Source organism: Mus caroli, chromosome 18 (genome assembly GCF_900094665.2).
Source record: "Mus caroli chromosome 18, CAROLI_EIJ_v1.1, whole genome shotgun sequence".
Classification (NCBI taxonomy): domain Eukaryota; kingdom Metazoa; phylum Chordata; class Mammalia; order Rodentia; family Muridae; genus Mus; species Mus caroli.
This window is the reverse complement of record NC_034587.1, coordinates 71,519,999-71,538,598: the sequence shown is the minus strand read 5'-3', so window position 1 is coordinate 71,538,598 and position 18,600 is coordinate 71,519,999. Positions and strand designations below refer to the sequence as shown.

Sequence of the window (18,600 nt, the reverse complement as noted above, 5' to 3'; positions counted from 1 at the left end):
AGTGCCTTACTAATGTGATTTCACATTGTTTCCATGTTGAATTGAGGTGTCATTTTATACATGCGGTTAAGGTTTCATCACAATTATTTTCACCAGTTTAACTTAATTTTTAAAATACAACTCTAGACCTTGTAAACTGTTATTTATACTCCTAGTGGACAAAGCTGCTCTAGAGCAAACGTCTTAAAGAGGAAATGAGCACGATCGAAGGAAAATCCAAATCCCGTGCTCCCAGGTGAGACGACGCAAACTCTGCACAGACCCCCTTCCTGTCACTGAGCACTGGGCTCCTTCCAAAGACCATCAAGGAAGGTAAACCATGTTTTCAAAGTTGTGGAGGGGCTTGCTGTTGGTAGGCAACATAGCTGAACACACAGCACAACACTGCAGCCACTACTTGGATACAGCTGAGCAAGCACTGTGCAGTCTAAACTGCGTTATGCTGCAGATGTAAGATACACAGTTACTCTGAAAGACTTAACATTAAAAGGCAGGGGCTACAGCAACAGCTATCTGGTAACATGTTTGCCTTGGAGACATGAGGACCCATGGATGTTGAGATGTTGAGAACTTATGTAGAACAGAAAGCTGGACATGGTAACATAACACACACTTACAGTCTTAACCCTGGGGAGAGGGAGACAGAAGAATCTCTGGGACTCACTGTCCAGCAGCCTGGCCTACTTGTGACTTCCAGGCCAGTGATAGGCTCTACCTCTTAAAAATTTCAACTTTAAAAAAAAAAAAAAAGTAGATTGAAAAGGAGGAATGATGCCTAAGTTGGAATTCTGGCTGTCAGAGACACATGTACACACACACATACACACATACATGAACACACCACAAACCACCAAAAAATAATAATAAAATGTCTCGTGTTTTTACATTGTTTCTACACTAACATATAAGCTTCAAGTATCATTATAATTATTTTCACCAGTTTCTTCTCATTTTTAACTACTAGACACTGCAAAATTACATGCTAATTACATCCCTAGTGGAAAAGTTTCTGTGGCAACCACCCCACTATCAAGGCAAGTTCTTGTTAACGGGTGCTGCAGCAGCTCAACCACCAAGAGTCGCTCCGCCTTGCACCAGGCAGAATGGCTACCATTAAGAAAACAAGTAGCAGCAAAATGGTGTGAAGGACACGGCAGGGGAGGGAGCCCTGATACACCGCTGGTGGGAACGGGCATTAGTCCAGCCCCTGTGGAGATCAAGATAGATCTAAACTTCTGCATGGGCAAAACTGCATCACTAGACACCAAAGGACTCTGAATCAACAAGCCAGAAACACTCACACATCTGCTTACAGCAACATTCAAGCGTCAAGACATAGAATCAACAGACAAATCAATAAAGGACAAGTGGCATTCCTCAGCCATGAACAATAAAACAGTAAGACTTGCGGATAAACAGATCCAAGTGCAGACCATCATCTTAGGAAAGTGGTCAGACTCAGACAGACAGGTACATTATAATCACATGTGTGTGCGGGATGTGCAAGTGGAACTGAGATTGGTTCTGGCGGTGGATAAGAACAATGGGAAGGGGGAAGGCAGGGAGTATGGGCAGGGTGTCAAAGTTCATGAAATATCTGTATATGAAAATGCCTTTATGAACTGCATCGCTGTACACAATAACACACACCAGCAAATATCCACTTACATTAAAAAGCCTTCTGATACACAAGTTATAAACAATGAAAAGTAGACCTAATTCCAGTTGTAATAGTAACACATACAATGTTTAGGAATACTTAGCCAGTGTGATGGCTCAGCAGGTAAAGGAGAGAGAAAGAACAGAGGAGGAGAAGAAGGAGGGAAGAGGAGGTCTGCATTGGTCATGATGGACCAGTGGCACACACCTAGGTGAAATAGCTCGCCAGGACACCAGACTGCTGGAGCAGAAATAACCCAGGAAGATTCAAATTTGGAGAGCACAGTTGAAGAGGCAGCCAGCCTAGTGTTAGGGGCGATTCCCCAGTCATCGTGCTGCCTAATGAAGAAATCACAGTTTGAGTCTCGTTCATTTGAAACTATGAGCTTCAATGAGCATAGTTCATATAATTTTACAACTGGAGCCCAATGTAGGGCTTGAACCCACAACCCTGAGATCAAGAGTTTCATGCTTGCCGGGCGTGGTGGTGCACGCCTTTAATCCCAGCACTTGGGAGGCAGAGGCAGGAGGATTTCTGAGTTCGAGGCCAGCCTGGTCTACAAAGTGAGTTCCAGGACAGCCAGGGCTACACAGAGAAACCCTGTCTCGAAAAAAAAAAAAAAAAAAAACCCAAAAGTTTCATGCTCTACCGACCAACTAAGCAAGCCAAGCTCTAGGACGGCTGTCATCAAATCTCTGGTCCTTTGCACTTATACAATTCTTTGTGGCCAGCTATTTTGGCCATTATTGTTTAATATATGGTGAGTGAGAGCCATACTTTGTTACTGCCTCTTTCCCACACAGTAGACAGAACTGACATCCACAAGTTTCCTCTGAACTCCATATTCAAGATGCACACATACACAAATAAATAAATGTAAAAACTGTCCAGCAATGAACCTAAAATATATAAGATGTTTGGGCTGACATATTGAACTTGACTGAACGACACCAGAAATATGAGTCAAAGCAGAAACATTTATGAATAAAAAGGTATAGTATTGCAGAAGTATAAAGTCTGTCACTAGGAGAACCTAAACTTTAGCATAACATCTATAAAAAAAATACTAACAGGAATTTACATGACACTGAATAACACAGTATAGATAAAATATCACCACACAGAAACAAAGGAAACTCAGAGACTCGTTTCAGGAGGATGTTCCCACTCACAAAGCAACACTTTTGTGGAGCCACAATCATATAAAAAGGAGAGATTTTGCAGTAGAGTAAACAAAAATATCAAAAGAACTGATTCTGGAACATGGATTTGTGAATTAAACATACCAAATGCTATTACTTCAAACCACTAAGTAAAGACTGTCCTTGGGACACTAGAAAGTAACCACTTACCCACTAGCTAAAGAAGTGTGTGTGGACCTGGAGGGCATCATCCTGAGTGAGGTAACACAATCACAAAAGAACTCAAATGATATGTACTCACTGATAAGTGGTATTAGCCCAGAAACTTAGGATACCCAAGATATAAGATACAATTTGCAAAACACATGAAACTGAAGAAGAATGAAGACCAAAGAATTGGAAACAATCACCCATGGAAGGAGTTACAGAGACAAAGTTTGGAGCTGAGACAAAAGGATGGACCATCTAGAGACTGCCATATCCAGGGATCCATCCCATAATTAGCCTCCAAACGATGACACCATTGCATACACTAGCAAGCGTTTGCTGAAAGGACCCTGATATAGCTGTCTCTTGTGAGACGATGCCGGGGCCTAGCAAACGCAGAAGTGGATGATCACAGTCAGCTAGTGGATGGATCACAGGGCCCCCAATGGAGGAGCTAGAGAAAGTATCCAAGGANCTAAAGNGATCTGCAACCCTNTAGGTGNAACAACATTATGAACTAACCAGTACCCCGGAGCTCTTGACTCTAGCTGCATATGTATCAAAAGATGGCCTAGTCAGCCATCAATGGAAAGAGAGGCCCATTGGGACACGCAAACTTTATATGCCCCAGTACAGGGGAATGCCAGGGAATGGGTGGGTAGGGAAGTGGGAGGGAGGGTATGGGGGACTTTTGGGATAACATTGGAAATGTAATTGAGGAAAATACGTAATAAAAAAAATATTTAATAAAAAAAGAAGAAGAAGAAGAAGTATGTGTGTGCAAGCCACACCAGGCTTGGTGACCCTGCTGTAACCCCAGCATCTAGGGAGCATCCACAGGAAAGGAGGGTCAAGGACAATTCAATGCCAGCTTGGGCTATGTAACAGTCTGTCTCATAAAACTAAACAAAATATATGTCACATGTCATTTGTATTGAGACAGAATAGCTCTGAGCAACTGTGGCTTTGAAAACTCACGATCCTCTGGTCTCGGCTTCCTAAGGCTAAGATTGTAGCCATGGGCCACCACCTAGCAAGGGAGGTTTTTCTTAGACAAGAAATAAAATGAAAAGAATATATAAAAAAAATAATATAATATAATTAAAGTACTATTTATACAATGAGGTGCAAGATGGGTAACACATGGACAGAAAAATTCATAACATATATAACAAAATGATGCCAAATGTATAAATTAAAAAAGAAAATGTAAAATAAGGATAAATAAAAAGCAAAAATCCTTATAAGTGATAATTAGACTATAAAAAATTAGATAGAATTTTTTGTTTGGTTTTATAAACAGGGCTCATCATGAAGGCCAACCCAGCCTTGAATTCACCACCTTCCTGCTTCAGTATTTGGACTGCAAATATTAGATACACATGGCATGCCCAGTAAGAACAGAAAAATTTAAAGATAACATCCAATATTGTCTTAAAAATTATGCACACACACTAACCACAGTAAGAGACCAACATTCAGAAAATATGGGGTACTCTGAAAGGACCAAAAAGTATCACTAATAGGTACAGAGAAAGAAGAAATGATCCAGGTTAAATCTACAGATTCAATGCAATCACCATCAAAACTTCAACACAATTCTCCACAGAAATGGATAAGACAAATTTCAAAACCTTCATTTGGAAACAGAGAAGACCCGTGTTGACCAACGGAATTAAAATGAAAACCCAGACATGACTCCACACACCTACAGGCATTTGGTTTTTGATAGAGACGTCAAAACTATACTGGAGAAAAGAGAGCATATTCTACAAATGGTGCTGATCAAACTGGAGGCCTGCATGTAGAAGAATGAGAATAAATCTGTATCTATTACCCTGCGCATAACTCAACTCCAAATAAATCAAGGACTGCAACACGAAGACCAGATACCCTGAACCTGGTAGAAGAGAAAATGGGGAGCAGGCCTGAGCTCGTTGGCACAGGGCACCCACAGCACAGGCACTAAGAACAATTAGTGAAGGGACCTCATGAAACTGAAAAGCTCCTGTATAGCCAAGGACAAGGTGGCAGGCAACAGATCTTTACCAATTACACATCCAAAAAAGGGTTAATATCTAAACTATATAAATAACTTTTAAAAAACATAAAGAAAACCCAATTAAAATTGGAGTACAAATCTAAACAATTTTCAAAAGATGAAACTCAAATGACTGAGAAGAGCTTAAAAGAAATGTTCAACAGCCTTAGCCATCAGAAAAATGCAAATTAAAACTACTTTGAGATTTCCTCTTACCCCAGTCAGAATGGCCAAGATCAATTAAACAAACGACAGCACATGCTGGCCAGGACGCAGGGAAAGGGGAAACCTCCAGTGCTGGTGGGAGTGCACACTGGTACAGCCACTATGGAAATCAGTGTGGCCGTTCCGCAGGACGATGGGAGTCCGTCTAAGTCAAGACCCAGCTCTACCACGCTTGGGCACCGACCCAAAGAACAGAGACAGGAGCTCACCCATGCTCACCACGACTCTGTTCATAATGGCTGGAAATGGGACACCACCTAGATGTCCATCAACTGATAAATTCACACAGTGTAATATACTATTTAGCTATTAAGAAAAATGAAATCTACAGGTAAATGGATGGACTAGAAAAAAATTATCCTGAGTGCGGTAACCCAGACGAGCAAAAAGACAAATATCGTACGTTTTCTCTTATATGTGGATAGCTTTGAAACCTAAACTATGTGTGCTATAATCAAATAACCATAGAGGTTAAGTATCATGTAAGGAACCAGGGAGAAGGAGAAAAGAGACCCCCCCCCCCAAGGGAGGGGACACAGTCTAAAGACAACTAACAGACAACTAACACGAAAGGCCTATGGGAAGCTGTATGGAACCGAGTGCTGCAGAGGCTCTCTGAGAGGTAGACACGTGTGAAAGTGACCTATGTAAAGTTTCCAGGTAACAGGAACACAGTGCCTCTGGACACTTGCGCTCCCAAGTGAATCTCCATTGCCAGAAGCAGGCTGACCAGAAGAGCACTGTAGGATCGCCCAGCTTCACAGGCAAGTGCCAGGCTATTTCTGCTCCACAACCTGATGCTCAGGCCCGATTGCTGCAGACCACACTTACTTACGTCATCAAACACGGAGGTGTCACGGTGGTACCTAACTTTAGAAGCTTCACCCCTACTGACTAGTGTTAATGGTGCTGAAGAGTCTCTGTACACGCTACAGGAGAAAAGTCGTCATGAAGACCACCCTGCTACAAGCCCTGTGACCTACAAATAATGGCCTTCCTGCAAGATGTACTGCTGCAACCAGCTGCACAAATGTACGGAAGTATCCACCTGCTCTTGCGTGGATCTAAGGGCCTCTGCTTGGCACTGCTTTGTGGAAAGAACCAGAACTACTTAAGCTCTGGGCCTATGGAGAACCTAACACACTCACTATGCTAAAGGAACAGAACGATAAAACCACTCCTAATGACATACTATAGACCAGTGCCTCACTCAACACACATTAGACAGGCTTCTTGCACAGACTCACAACAGGACCATGTGCACGGTGTGACAAACTTTAGAGCACTCAATCTTAAATGAGATATCTTCCTCAAAGCTCTTCCCCTCAAGGTTCAAGGAGCCACGCAGAAAAAACTCAGAAAGATGCTAGGAGTCGGAGGTGGTGGATAACCTAACTCCACACAATAGGACCAATGCACGTATGAACTCAGAGACTGTGCACACAGACCTGCACTAATTCAAGCCACACAGGGTCCCAGCACTGAGAGGGGAAGTATATTATGAGGTATGAACTCTAATCAAGAAGCTATCTGTAATTGATACCCACTGGCAAAGCGAAGATGAGCTTTCTTCCAATGGAGTGTCACTGGGTCCATCAACCACACTGCAGGGTCAACCCCACACCCAGGAGCAGTCGCCCAACACAAAACTAATTCAGTGGTTTATTGGAGGACTTTGTCTTGGTTTTGCTGTTCCTTTGTTTTGATTTCTTTTTGTGTGGAGATGTTCTGGTTTTTAGGTTTTTGGTTTTTGTGAAGGAGTAAAGAGCTAACATAAGGTTGGGTGGGTACAGAGTTGGGGAGTGGGAAAATATGTCCAAAACATTTTATGTTAAAAAAATGAAAACAACAGAATTTAGACCCTTTTGTGGAGCATAGAAACCCTCATTCAAATATCATTGCGTTAAAAAGGGAAAACTGCAAAACCAAGACCTGTAAACAATAACACGTCCCGTTGTTTTAGAACACTGTTAGGATACGCCCGCCAATCCACCTGTAAGTGTGCTAACCTGAGCGTGCCAGGCCATGGATAGGAGTGCACAGGAAGGCAGTTCCCACTCACTGGCTTGCTGGGGTATCACTCATAGCACAGATGCATTCCAAAAGAACTCAAGCAATTACAAACCAGCGAGGGTGGCAGGAGGAGGAGGGAATTCTTGCTCACCCACCCAGAAAATGCAATGCACTATACAGCGGGACTGCGAATACAGCCCTATAATTTTAATTTAAACAAACCAGTTTTAAAAGGAGGAGGGGAAGGCTTGGCAGATATTGGGGAGAGAGGGATAGAGGCAGGGAGGGTATGGTGGCTAGTCTTATGTCAACTTGACATACAAGCTAAAGTTAGTTCTTCACAGGCACTCTGTGAAATAGTTTATGTTGTATGTTCCATAAAAATGTAAAATATTACAATGTAATATATTTCTACATTGAGCAGTTTAGAGCGTAAAGAAGGATTAAAATTGCTTGCCATAGTGAGTTCAGAGAAATACAATTGCTTATTTTGCTGTGTAATATTTTTCATTTCTTTACAGAAGCATTTGTTAATGATGATGTTTCTTAAAAACGAAAGTCTGCCCACTGTAATAACTAGTGTCTTAGTCAGGGTTTCTATTCCTGCACAAACATCATGGCCAAGAAGCAAGCTGGAGTGGAAAGTGTTTATTCAGCTTACACTTCCACACTGCTGTTCATCACCAAGGAAGTCAGGACTGGAACGCAAGCAGGTCAGGAAGTAGGAGCTGATGCAGAGGCCATGGAGGGTGTTGCTTACTGGCTTGCTTCTCCTGGCTTGCTCAGTTTGTTTTCTTATAGAACCCAGGACTACCAATCCAGGGATGGCACCACCTACAAGGGGCCCTCCCACTCTTGATCACTAATTGAGAAAATGCCTTCCAGCTGGATCTCGTGGAGGCATTTCCTCAACTGAAGCTCCTTTCTGTGTGATAACTCCAGCTTGTGTCAACACAAAACCAGCCAGTACAACTTACTAAAATGACAGATGTGTATAAAGATAAAAATACAGAATTACTTACATTGTCAAAAAGATATACTCCATGATTACATGTTAGTGATTTTTAAAAAGATTTTATTTTATATCCTATGTATTAATTTTCTGCCTGCATATATGTATATGTATATGTATATGTATATGTATATGTATATGTATATGTATATGTATATGTATATGTATATGTATATGTATATACACACAATGTATGTGTCTGGTGCCCAGCAAAGCCAAAAGAGGATGTCAGACCCTTTGGAACTGGAGTTAGGAACAGTTGTGAGTCTCCATACAGTTGAGGGGAGCTGAACCCGGACCCTTGAGTGTTTGTTCTCTCAGAGGACCCAGGTTGAATTCCCAGCACTCACATGGCAGCTCATCACTGTAACTCCAGTTCCATGGGATTTGATGCACTGTTCTGACCTCCTCAGGCAGTCAGCATGTATGTGGTGCACATACATAAATAAATCTAAATTTTTATTATGATACATATGCAATTTCTTACCAAATTGAAAACATACAATTCACAAACTTTTAATCTCTAAAAATATTTAAATTATGCTCACAACTGTGTATGTATCAGCATATGTCTCTGTGCGCATGTGTGCAGGTGCCCCTGGGGTCAGGTGTTGGGTCACCTAGAGCAAGTGTTGTATGTTTTTGTAAGTCAGCTGACATGTAAGTGCTTGGGACTGAACTGGGCTTAACTACTTAGTCATGCCTCCAGTCTCGATAACTTAATAGTTCACTGCAATGGATTTAGCTATTGACTTTTGAGTATTATTATGGAGGCAGTGCACAGCCTCCCCTAAGTTCAGCAGTCCCCAGAGGGCTGTGAGCGAGACTCCAGTCTCATTCCTGGGGTCCATACAGTGAAAGCTGAGGCCCATCTGACAGCTGCCCCTGTTTACTGCAGGGGGCATTTCCAGAGGATCCGGGAAGGTCGGAACATCTCTCATTAGGAAAACTGGGTAAAGCTCACCAGCTCATTGACAACTATGTGTCACAAGTTTAATGCACCCAAAACATCCCCTGGTGTAATTCATAACACCGAAGAGAAAATTAAACCTATGTAGGAAATGCAGAGCTGCGAGACGGCTCCGTGCGTGAGCTGTTGCCTGTGCTTACTGCCAAGAAGCCCGAGAGACAGACAGACAGACAGATGTGATTTAAAAGGCTTTTCTAGCTCTCACCCCTCCCTCCAAAAAGTAGCGGCCTAAACAGGAAGCCATTGAAAAGAACCTGTAAGAGCGTGGTAGGGTACTGAAGTTAGCTCCCCACAATTGACGGCTCCTGGCTGGAGTGTAGGAGGCGGGCCACTGAGAGTCTGACCATGCTCCAGTGAGTGTACAGATGACACAAACTGGACTTTTTTTTCTTAACTTTTATTTTACATTTTTTAGGGGAAGACGGTGGTCACAAGGGTGGGGATGGACATGGAAGGGTTGATTGGGAAATAAGTGTGATCAGGGTGCATGATGTGAAATTCTCAAAGATTCAATATAAATACTGTGTCAAAAAAGGAAAAAAAAAATGAAACTTATCCTGCTGTCTCACAAGAGCTTCTGAAGAAAGCTGAAGTAGTTGGCACATTAAAAAAAAAAAAAAAAAAAAAAAAACTTCAATAGTAAAAAATTAGAAGAAAAATGTCAGAAACCAATTTCCCCTTTGGAGCTGGTTGTTTATCTATGCACATCTGTGAAATTTTGGTCACTCCCGTCCGTCCACCCAGAGTCCGCCCGAGACTGTGCACAAGTGTGTTCACCACTGTTTGTACCAGGACTGTAGGCAGAGACAACACACAATTAGAAAAGTCAACCCACAACAAACACAGCCCGCAAAGTCTCTTCAAGATGCGACCTAAGCGCTGCTTTTGGGTTTCCCTCACAGCTGTTCATCTTCAGTACCAGGAGAAACTGGAGCCGACTTGCCCTGGATGAACTGCACAAAGAAAACAAATTCCTTTTCAGGATGGCTTCTTTTACTCTTTCAAACTGTTCCCAGGAATCTGGGAACTTCTTATAGAGACACACACAGACACACACACACATAGACACACGCACACTCATACACACACACACACACTCATTGGGTCGCTCGCCCACCTTCCTGTCTCTGGTAACTTGCACTCACAGCTGCCTTTCCTCAGAGGGTGGAGGAGGCAGCTTGCCACTGCCTACATTGTAGTTTGAACTGGCCCATGATATTGGACCGTACTTCTTCCAAAAGCTCACTTCTTGTAGACCCAAGCCTCTGATCTATGACCAAGAACCTTAATGGAACTGCATTTTCCTGTTGGCAAAAAGAAAAAGAGAAAATTCTCTTTACCAGAAAAATAAAGGAAAGCTACAGTGTGTTTCCTTCTGTTCCTAAGGCCACATTAAGGAAATTCCCAGTGTTTTGGGGTTTTTTTTTTTTTTTTTTTAATTATAGTCCTTGGGTCTTCCAAATAAGCTCTGAAAGTAAAATTAAGCTAGCAAAAAGTAAAAAGAATTCATGCGAACTAAAAAAATAAATCTGGGGCTGGAGAGATGGCTCAGCAGTTAAGAGTTCTTACTGCAGTTCTAGGAAGCCAGAGGTCAATTTGTGAACCCCACAGCTCACAAGTATCTAAAACTCCAGTTCTAGACTTGACACTCTTCTGATCATAACGTCCTCCCAGACATATAAACAAACAAAGAAGGAAAAGAAGTCTTAAAAACACAAAAATGAATCTACTGTTGATACCGTTTTGTTTTGTTTTGTTTTGTTTTGTTTTGTTTTGTTTTGTTTGAGACAGGGTTTCTCTGTGTAGCCCTGGCTGTCCTTAAACTCAGAAATCCGCCTGCCTCTGCCTCCCGAGTGCTGGGATTAAAGGCATGTGCCGCCACGCCTGGCTTGTTGATACCATTTTGAAGTTCTAATATATTTATTCCCAAGGATAAAAATGTGATGAGGACAGAGTTGTGATAGATGGTGGCACTGTGAACTCAACAAGTGCCAAGGAAGAAAACAGCTGGCTTGTCAGCTTCTGGGTAAGAGGCAGGCAAGAAGCCACTGCTGTGGATGAGAGTGGTGTCGCAGAGAGTAGGTAAAAGTCACAGAAGAGGTGAGGCAAAATCTGACAGCGAAGTCACTGAGAGTCCTAACCGCAGGACAAGCCCATGGCTCTCAAACCCAGTTGCAGGCATAGTTGAACCTGGGTCTTTTGGAGTTGGGGGGGGGGGGGTTGCTCCCTGAATCAGTGAGCTGTAGCTAGGTGTCATCTTGACAGGAAACTGATAACTTACAACTGAGTTGGGGGTGGGGGGTGTTGAAATGAGGCCAGGGAGCAGCCGTGGAAGCAGCCCCTGGCATGCAGGGAGATGCACAGGACCTGGGTGGATCAAGTTCTGGAAACCATCTGCTAGGGTCTGAGAACATGAAAGCTCCAGTAGGCCACTGACTTCCAGAGACTCACACCCTAGAAAGGTAATTGGTGCACATAAGGGTCATAAAGTCTGAAGATGGCAGCAGAAATCTGCCTGTAGAGATCTTAGTGCTATGGCTGCCACCTTCACTCCTAGAGGACTTGGGAAATATCCCCAGCTACAATGTTACCATGCAAAGGTCACGTGATCTTTGGAATGAGCTGTCCCTCATAGCTTGGGCATCTGAACTCTTAGGCCCCAGATGGACTGGGTAGGATTCAGCAGGTGTGTGTGGCCTTGCTGGAGGAAGAATGTCACTGGGGGAAGACTGACAGTCATTCCAGTTTGTTTTCTGCTTCCTGTTTGGGTCGAGATGTGAAGTCTCAGCTCTCTGTTTCCAGCTCTCTCAGCATGCCTGCCTGCTGCCACACTTCCCACCGTCATGATGGATTCTTGTCTATAAGGTGTCTTGGTCATGGTGTCTTAATACAGCAACAGAAAAGTAGCTAAGGAAAACTAAGGTAGGTGCTGGCAGAGGGCTGCTGCTGTGACAGACCTGACCATGGCTCCTGGAGGACCGTGGAAGACTTTGGGACTTTGAACTAGTAACGGTAGTTGAACTTGAGTACCAAGAGCAATGTGGACTATGGAGGCCCAGTTCACGAGGTCTCAGGGGGGAGCAATATTAGCAAGCAGGCTAACGATCACTTTTGTGATGTTTTGGCAAAGAATGTGGCTGCTTTCTGACCTTGTCCAAGAAGTTGTTGAAGGCTGAATTGTAAATGACACCTAATTCCTTTGGCAGAGGAGCTTTTAAAGCAGCCTAATATAACATGGTTATCGTAACCACTCTTATGCAGGTCTACAATGAAAAGGCCGAGTGGGCAGAAAAGAAAGGAAAAAAGCCATAGTTTCAGAAGGAAACACAGCACTGGGAACCTCAATGCGGCAGCCAAGGCTTCTACTGAAAAACATGGAGGTAAGACCAGCATGAAATGTAGAGACCATGAGCGTAGCCCAAGTTCACGCATAAACCAAATGCACATTAATGAATAAGGAGTAAGAAAAATGTTGGTTTAAAATTGTGATAATACATTGTAATAAAAACCAGTGAACTGTGCTTCACACAAAATGTGGATTTCACAAATAAAAACACAAATACAAAATACCTTCCACGTGCTTCTGTGAGTGTAAAGGTCAAACACAGAGAAAAGTAATCTGCAATACAGATAGATTCCTGGTGGGGAGAAGGATGGACCCAGGGGAAGCCTAGCAGAGGTCATGATGAAGCCCATCCCTTGGTGTGTGCACTGAAAACAGCCTACAGTTTTATAAGCAGGGATTGTGGTTTCTTTGCTGGTGGGAAGAAAAATCGTTAGGAAAATGGGTAAGAAAAGATTCTGGTTACACAAGAACCATTTAACTTAACTCGGCATGCTGATTTTATGATAATTAACTGAAGTAAATGCTAATAATCTATATTCTTGTTGACATGTTTCACTTACAAACATCTTTTCCTAAGTGTCGTACCGCATATCTTTAATCGCAGCACGAGGAGGACATCTGTCAGCCTGACATACAGTACAGAGTGAGTCCCAAGACAACCAGGGCTACACAGGAAACCCTGTCTTGAAACTGCCCCTTAAGCATCCCCACTTAAAAAGTCTTTTCCACTGGGGGCTGGAGAGATGGCTCAGTGGTTAAGAGCACTGACTGCTCTTCCAGACGACCTGAGTTCAATTCCCAGCAATCACATGGTGGCTCACAACTATCTGTTATGGGATCTGATGCCCTCTTTTGGTGTGTCTCAAGAGAGCAACAGTGTACTCATATATATAAATGAATCTTTTTTTTAAAAAAGTCTTTTAAAAACAATACAGTGTGCACTCAACCCACAACGCAAAGCCCCACCCCACCTGGCAAAGCACCTAGACTCACGGTTTTCCTACAGACCACTTCTGTCCCCAGCTGTCATACTGCAAAACTGTGGCATGTGAAACCATCCAGACATGGTCCCCAAAGAGCAAACACCCCTTCTTCATAGTGGTTTGGCGTCTGTGCACCACTGTAATCCATCACTGTTTTTAATTATAGTAAACAGGAAAATAGCAAGGCCTTCAATTTTCAAGTTTTGCAGATTAATTTTTTGATATGTAAAAATATGTATATGAAATTCTTTATTTTTGCCAAATAAAAATCAAGATTGAAGCCTGAAATACTTATGATTTTGTTATAAACAATTAACATACTAATTTCATATACTAAAAGATGTAAAGAAAAATTATCTTCAGTAATACCCATACCCAGAAAGAATCAATTTAGAATCTACAAATAAAAGTTTTCCACTCTCAAACCTTAAGTGCATTGCTTATGTTAGCATTTACATACCACTTATGAAGAATGCACACCAGCCAAAGGCCTGCATGTGTGACAAAGCATTCCTACTTTTAGGTTATTTTTCTGCACTGCCTCCTGATGAAAAGAAGGTCCAGGACAGGTTCCACGTGAGATCACTGTGGGCAAAGGTAGGAGGGCCCCAGTAACCTCTACTCCCTGATAGCAAGGCACATTCGGAGAAAGATGGCTGCAGTTTTTCCCAAATCATCCCAGTCATGCTGGCAATAGCAGGAAGACAGCCTCTGAAGTGTGTGGAGCCAGGCCCTAACAAAGGCAGCTACAGCACCACCTCCACCATAGGCAGGACTGAGAGGAGGAGGAGAGGCACTGGGAGGAGACGCTTTGAAATGGGAGGCACATATGGAGATTTAAAGGAGAAGATTTAAAAGTAATGAATTCAGAGGTTACCAAGACATGGTCAGCAAATGAAAATGACGTGTAGCAAACGTGTAACGTGGAGGAGGGAGAAGGCAGGGTTTCAGGAGGGCCTGAGAAGGCTTCTGGGGTTGCGCCCTATCCTGACAGCCCTGAATGAACAAGCAGGTCCATGAGCAAACACTAGCCAGGCCAGAGAGGAGCCTTGCTCCTTATGTGAGGATCCCACCAGCAGAAAGCATCACCAGGCTGGCACTGGCACCCACCCTCAGTCCATCTGCCAGGAAGTCACCGTGGCAAGGCACTGCAGGTTTCCTGAGGGAAGAGGACAGGCCCACCCCTCCTTCCCTTTCAGCAGAGTGAAACCCACTGTGGTTCTGGGAGTTTGTAAGATTGCCCAGCCTTAACTAGTTCTCAGAAAGAAAAAAAAATCTACTTAAAACCAGTGGAACCACAGACTTTTTCTAAAAATGTCTTGCACTGAAATCAAAGATTGAAAAAGAGTAGCCATCTATGTACATCTATGCACAAGTAAGCACAAGGGCATAAGACCCAGCAGAGCTGACCCTCTGATTGGTAATCAACCAATGTGGACCTCTTTGTTATCTTTTTATAAGATTAAAAACAAAGAAAATATTACCAATTCTCTGTTTCCCATCCATTCCCAAGACCCTGAAACAGACTTAGCTTCCTTTGTTAGTAAGAAACACAGTCCCACATGACAGGACTTCCCAAGGCACCATAATCAGCAAACACTTAAAAATGTACCCAAATTTTTACTAATATATTTACATCAAAAGGCAGTCTTATTGATAGCATAATTTTAAATACTTTAAACTTTTTATTAATCTCATCTACTGAAAAATGTCAACATGCAGGTCTTATGATGTCACAATTAACAATACATCATAAAATTTACAAACCATTCACTTAAAGATTACACTGATGGGATAGAGAATCAATAAAGCTTAAAGACGCCACACTCAAGGGACCAGGGGTGGGGCGGGGTGGGCAGAAAGAAGGAAGCTAAGGTGACGCCAGCAGCATCCTCACAGCTAATGGCACACACATTATGGAAGCAGGCTCCGTAAGCATCTGCACTCACACAGCTTTCCAGCAGAAGCACTCACACCCGATCCCACGACAGCACTTGTGGACCACACTAATGTTCCAACTCTAGAGGAGGCTCTCAACCATGACCCTTCCTCTGTCCTTCCTGCTCCACAGAACCCCACCCCCCACCCTCAGGAAGGCAAAAGTGGTGTTTCTGCTTGATGCGTTTCGCTGGCTCTGTCCACTGTGGCACTGCATTTATCTCTCTTGACTTCGCCTAACGAATGAATGGCCCTTACTTGTGCTTCATTCCTTCAACAAACACTATGTTATACTCTTGGAGGTCTTGCTCAGATTGTCCTGTGATGTAATGAATTACTGTCACTATATTTAAATGCGTATAATTTTTATAAAGATAATACATATATGTATGTCTTGCACATATGTTTGCCTGGATGTCCAGGAGGCTCCAGCCCCAGCCTCACTGCAGGCCTGTGGACCTCTAATCCTTTGTTCTCAACTCCTCTGTGTGGTTTTCCAGCAGCGACTGGATACCTGGGAACTTGGAAGCCCCAGCTTCAGGCTCCCACATGTTAGACTGTGTTTTTCCGGCCCCGAGGGCTGTGTTGGTGCTTCCCTTTAGTCCAGCACCCGACAGTGGCAGTGCAGAGTAAAATCAGCCTAACATCTCCACTTTCGTCTGCCCAGCACCCCAGTGGCGGGGCAAGACACAGGCCCACAGCAGCTCTGGCTTTTTAATGTATAAGATGATTAAGTAAGCTTAGAAATGATGAATGAATGTGGTGTGGGTTTTCTGGCTAACCTACAAGGGTACAGTGATTCATAACTGGTAAAGCCATGCCTTCTTACACTGGACAGATCTGACCACACGATAAGACAGGCTCCCAGAGGTCTGAATACTTCCCTGGCCAAGGGATCGACAACCTCATAAAGACAAATTGTCACATACTACAAGTAGGATTTATTATTTACTCTACCCTGAAAGATCAAGACCATCATCCACAATGCTGTATATTCCCAGTTACCGAGACCAACAGAGGCGTAAGCCGCATCCCCCTGGGCTCAGAGCCACATGGCATGCACATCCCCATGTCTCCGCATCCCAGCCCTTTGACATCTTCTGAAACAGACATCTTTCATCAGAAAACCTTGAGTTTTCAGTCTGTTTCTCTGACCGCCCTGGACTCACCGGAAGCTGAGTGTCCCCAGGACAGTTCTTTCTCAGGAATCCTCTCAAGCAGTGCTGTGGGTTCGCTCCTGCAGGCAGAATCCACATGACTGCCTGCAAAGCATCCCTCCTCAAACATCACAAATCCCTTGAAGCACCTCACTGGACTACTGTCCCCTCACACCTTCCTGCTCTGTCCCTGGAGACAGCAGCACTCCTGCACATTTATAACGTCAGCAACTACTTCACTGTCTGATCCTCCACACAACCATCCTTGTTTAAAACATTTCAACATACCCCCCCAAAAATTCATGCAAATATGTGGCCCTAGTCCCACCCTGGCCACAGGCTGCCTGAACTAACTGTTGCACTTCAATGCAGTTTTGAATCCACATCAGGTGGCAGTCAGGGAGGTCCTCTGGTCCCTGACTCAGATAGCTTTTCCCCTCCCTCTGTCAGCAGCCTTGCTGTGCACTGGTCCTCAGCCATCCCGGAGGCTTGGGCTCTGCACCAGGCAGGTGTCCCTCTCACGTGTTCCTTTCCAAGCCTACACTTGACCTTGACCGCATGCACTACTCCATCGACACCATGTCCTACAGCAAGTACACACGACCGAAGAACAAGCTGTGGTCGCTCTGCTTGCTCTGACTTAACTGTGTGATGGATCTCTAGTGGATCCCCGCTCTGGGCCACTGTCTCTCCTGCGTCTGTCTTTCAACTTCCAAAGTAATCCTCAACCTCCAGGCGCAGAGCCCTGTTAACCCTTGTTAACTGAAAACTTGAATTCAAAGAGAACAGCCTTCTTTAAAACCCACGTGCTCTCGGCCCTTGTTCCTATCATACAAGAGACAGATCATCCCTCCTTTTCAATAGGCTCTAAGGAGGATGCTCACACCAGCCACCCTAGAGAGGGACTCAACAACATACCCAGTTGTCTCCCCGGCCTGCCTTTATTATCTATCTAAGCTGGGACTGGGGAGAGCTGTGAAAAGGCGGCCGCAGGAAGGTGCAGGGTGGTGTGCATGCTCCCTCACAACTCTTGAATGCTGGCTTCCTTTCCTCTTTTGGACTCTCTGTACATGGCTGTCCTTCTTGGGGTTCCTTGTGGCCCATGATGGCTAAGCAAGTACCGGGAATCACAGCTGAACTCAAGTCAGCCAGGGAGGGAAGAACACATGAACCCTTTAGAAATGCACCTGTCCCTCCACCTGTGCCACTTCTACACATGTCCCTTTGGCCAAAGTACAGGCTGCACTTGCTTCCAAGAGAGGCAGGCTTAGGCTTGCTAAGCCTGGTGCTCATGTCTTCAGCTACAATGTAGAAGTATGCCACTGTTACACACAGCACATTCACTAAAAGCCTTGGTAGTAGGCCCCAAATGCACCACTTTTACCTGAGATGGACATCTGAGTCCTTTCATAACCTGTCCTTTCCCACAGTCAGTGCAGAGAATACTGCCCATATCAAGAACAAACTGCAGCAACAAACCGAGAACTGGCTGAACTACTAAGAACACAGCTGCCTTTAAATGTCTTTAATTAACCTTGCTAGTATTTGTAGAGGTGGCAATGACAAATTTCAGGGTGTTCTATGTAGCTGAAGACAAGAGGTCGAGTCACAAGTAGCAGCCACTGCTCTGCTGCTTCAGGAAAGCCACTCCTTGCCCCTGTGGTGCCAAGCGAGGGTGATCAGGAATGCCCCAAGGAGTGATGCGCGCACACAGTCTTCTCACATACCTGCTGAAGGGCTTTTCGCCATGATTCTCCAGTTTCACCACGATTGTGTCAGTTTCCAAGACACATCTTCAGTAGGAACATACCCAGGTCCTAGGCACACATCTTCAGTAGGAACATACCCAGGTCCTAGACACACATTTTCAGTAGGAACATACCCAGGTCCTAGGCACACATCTTCA

At 43.9% G+C, this 18,600-nt stretch overlaps 1 protein-coding gene across 2 annotated transcripts in view; it reads right to left on the bottom strand.

Moving 5' to 3' along the window:
• Dym (dymeclin) overlaps positions 1-18,600 on the bottom strand; it is a 274,143-nt gene that overhangs the window by 178,384 nt on the left and 77,159 nt on the right. The gene's annotated exons all lie outside the window — the stretch shown is intronic.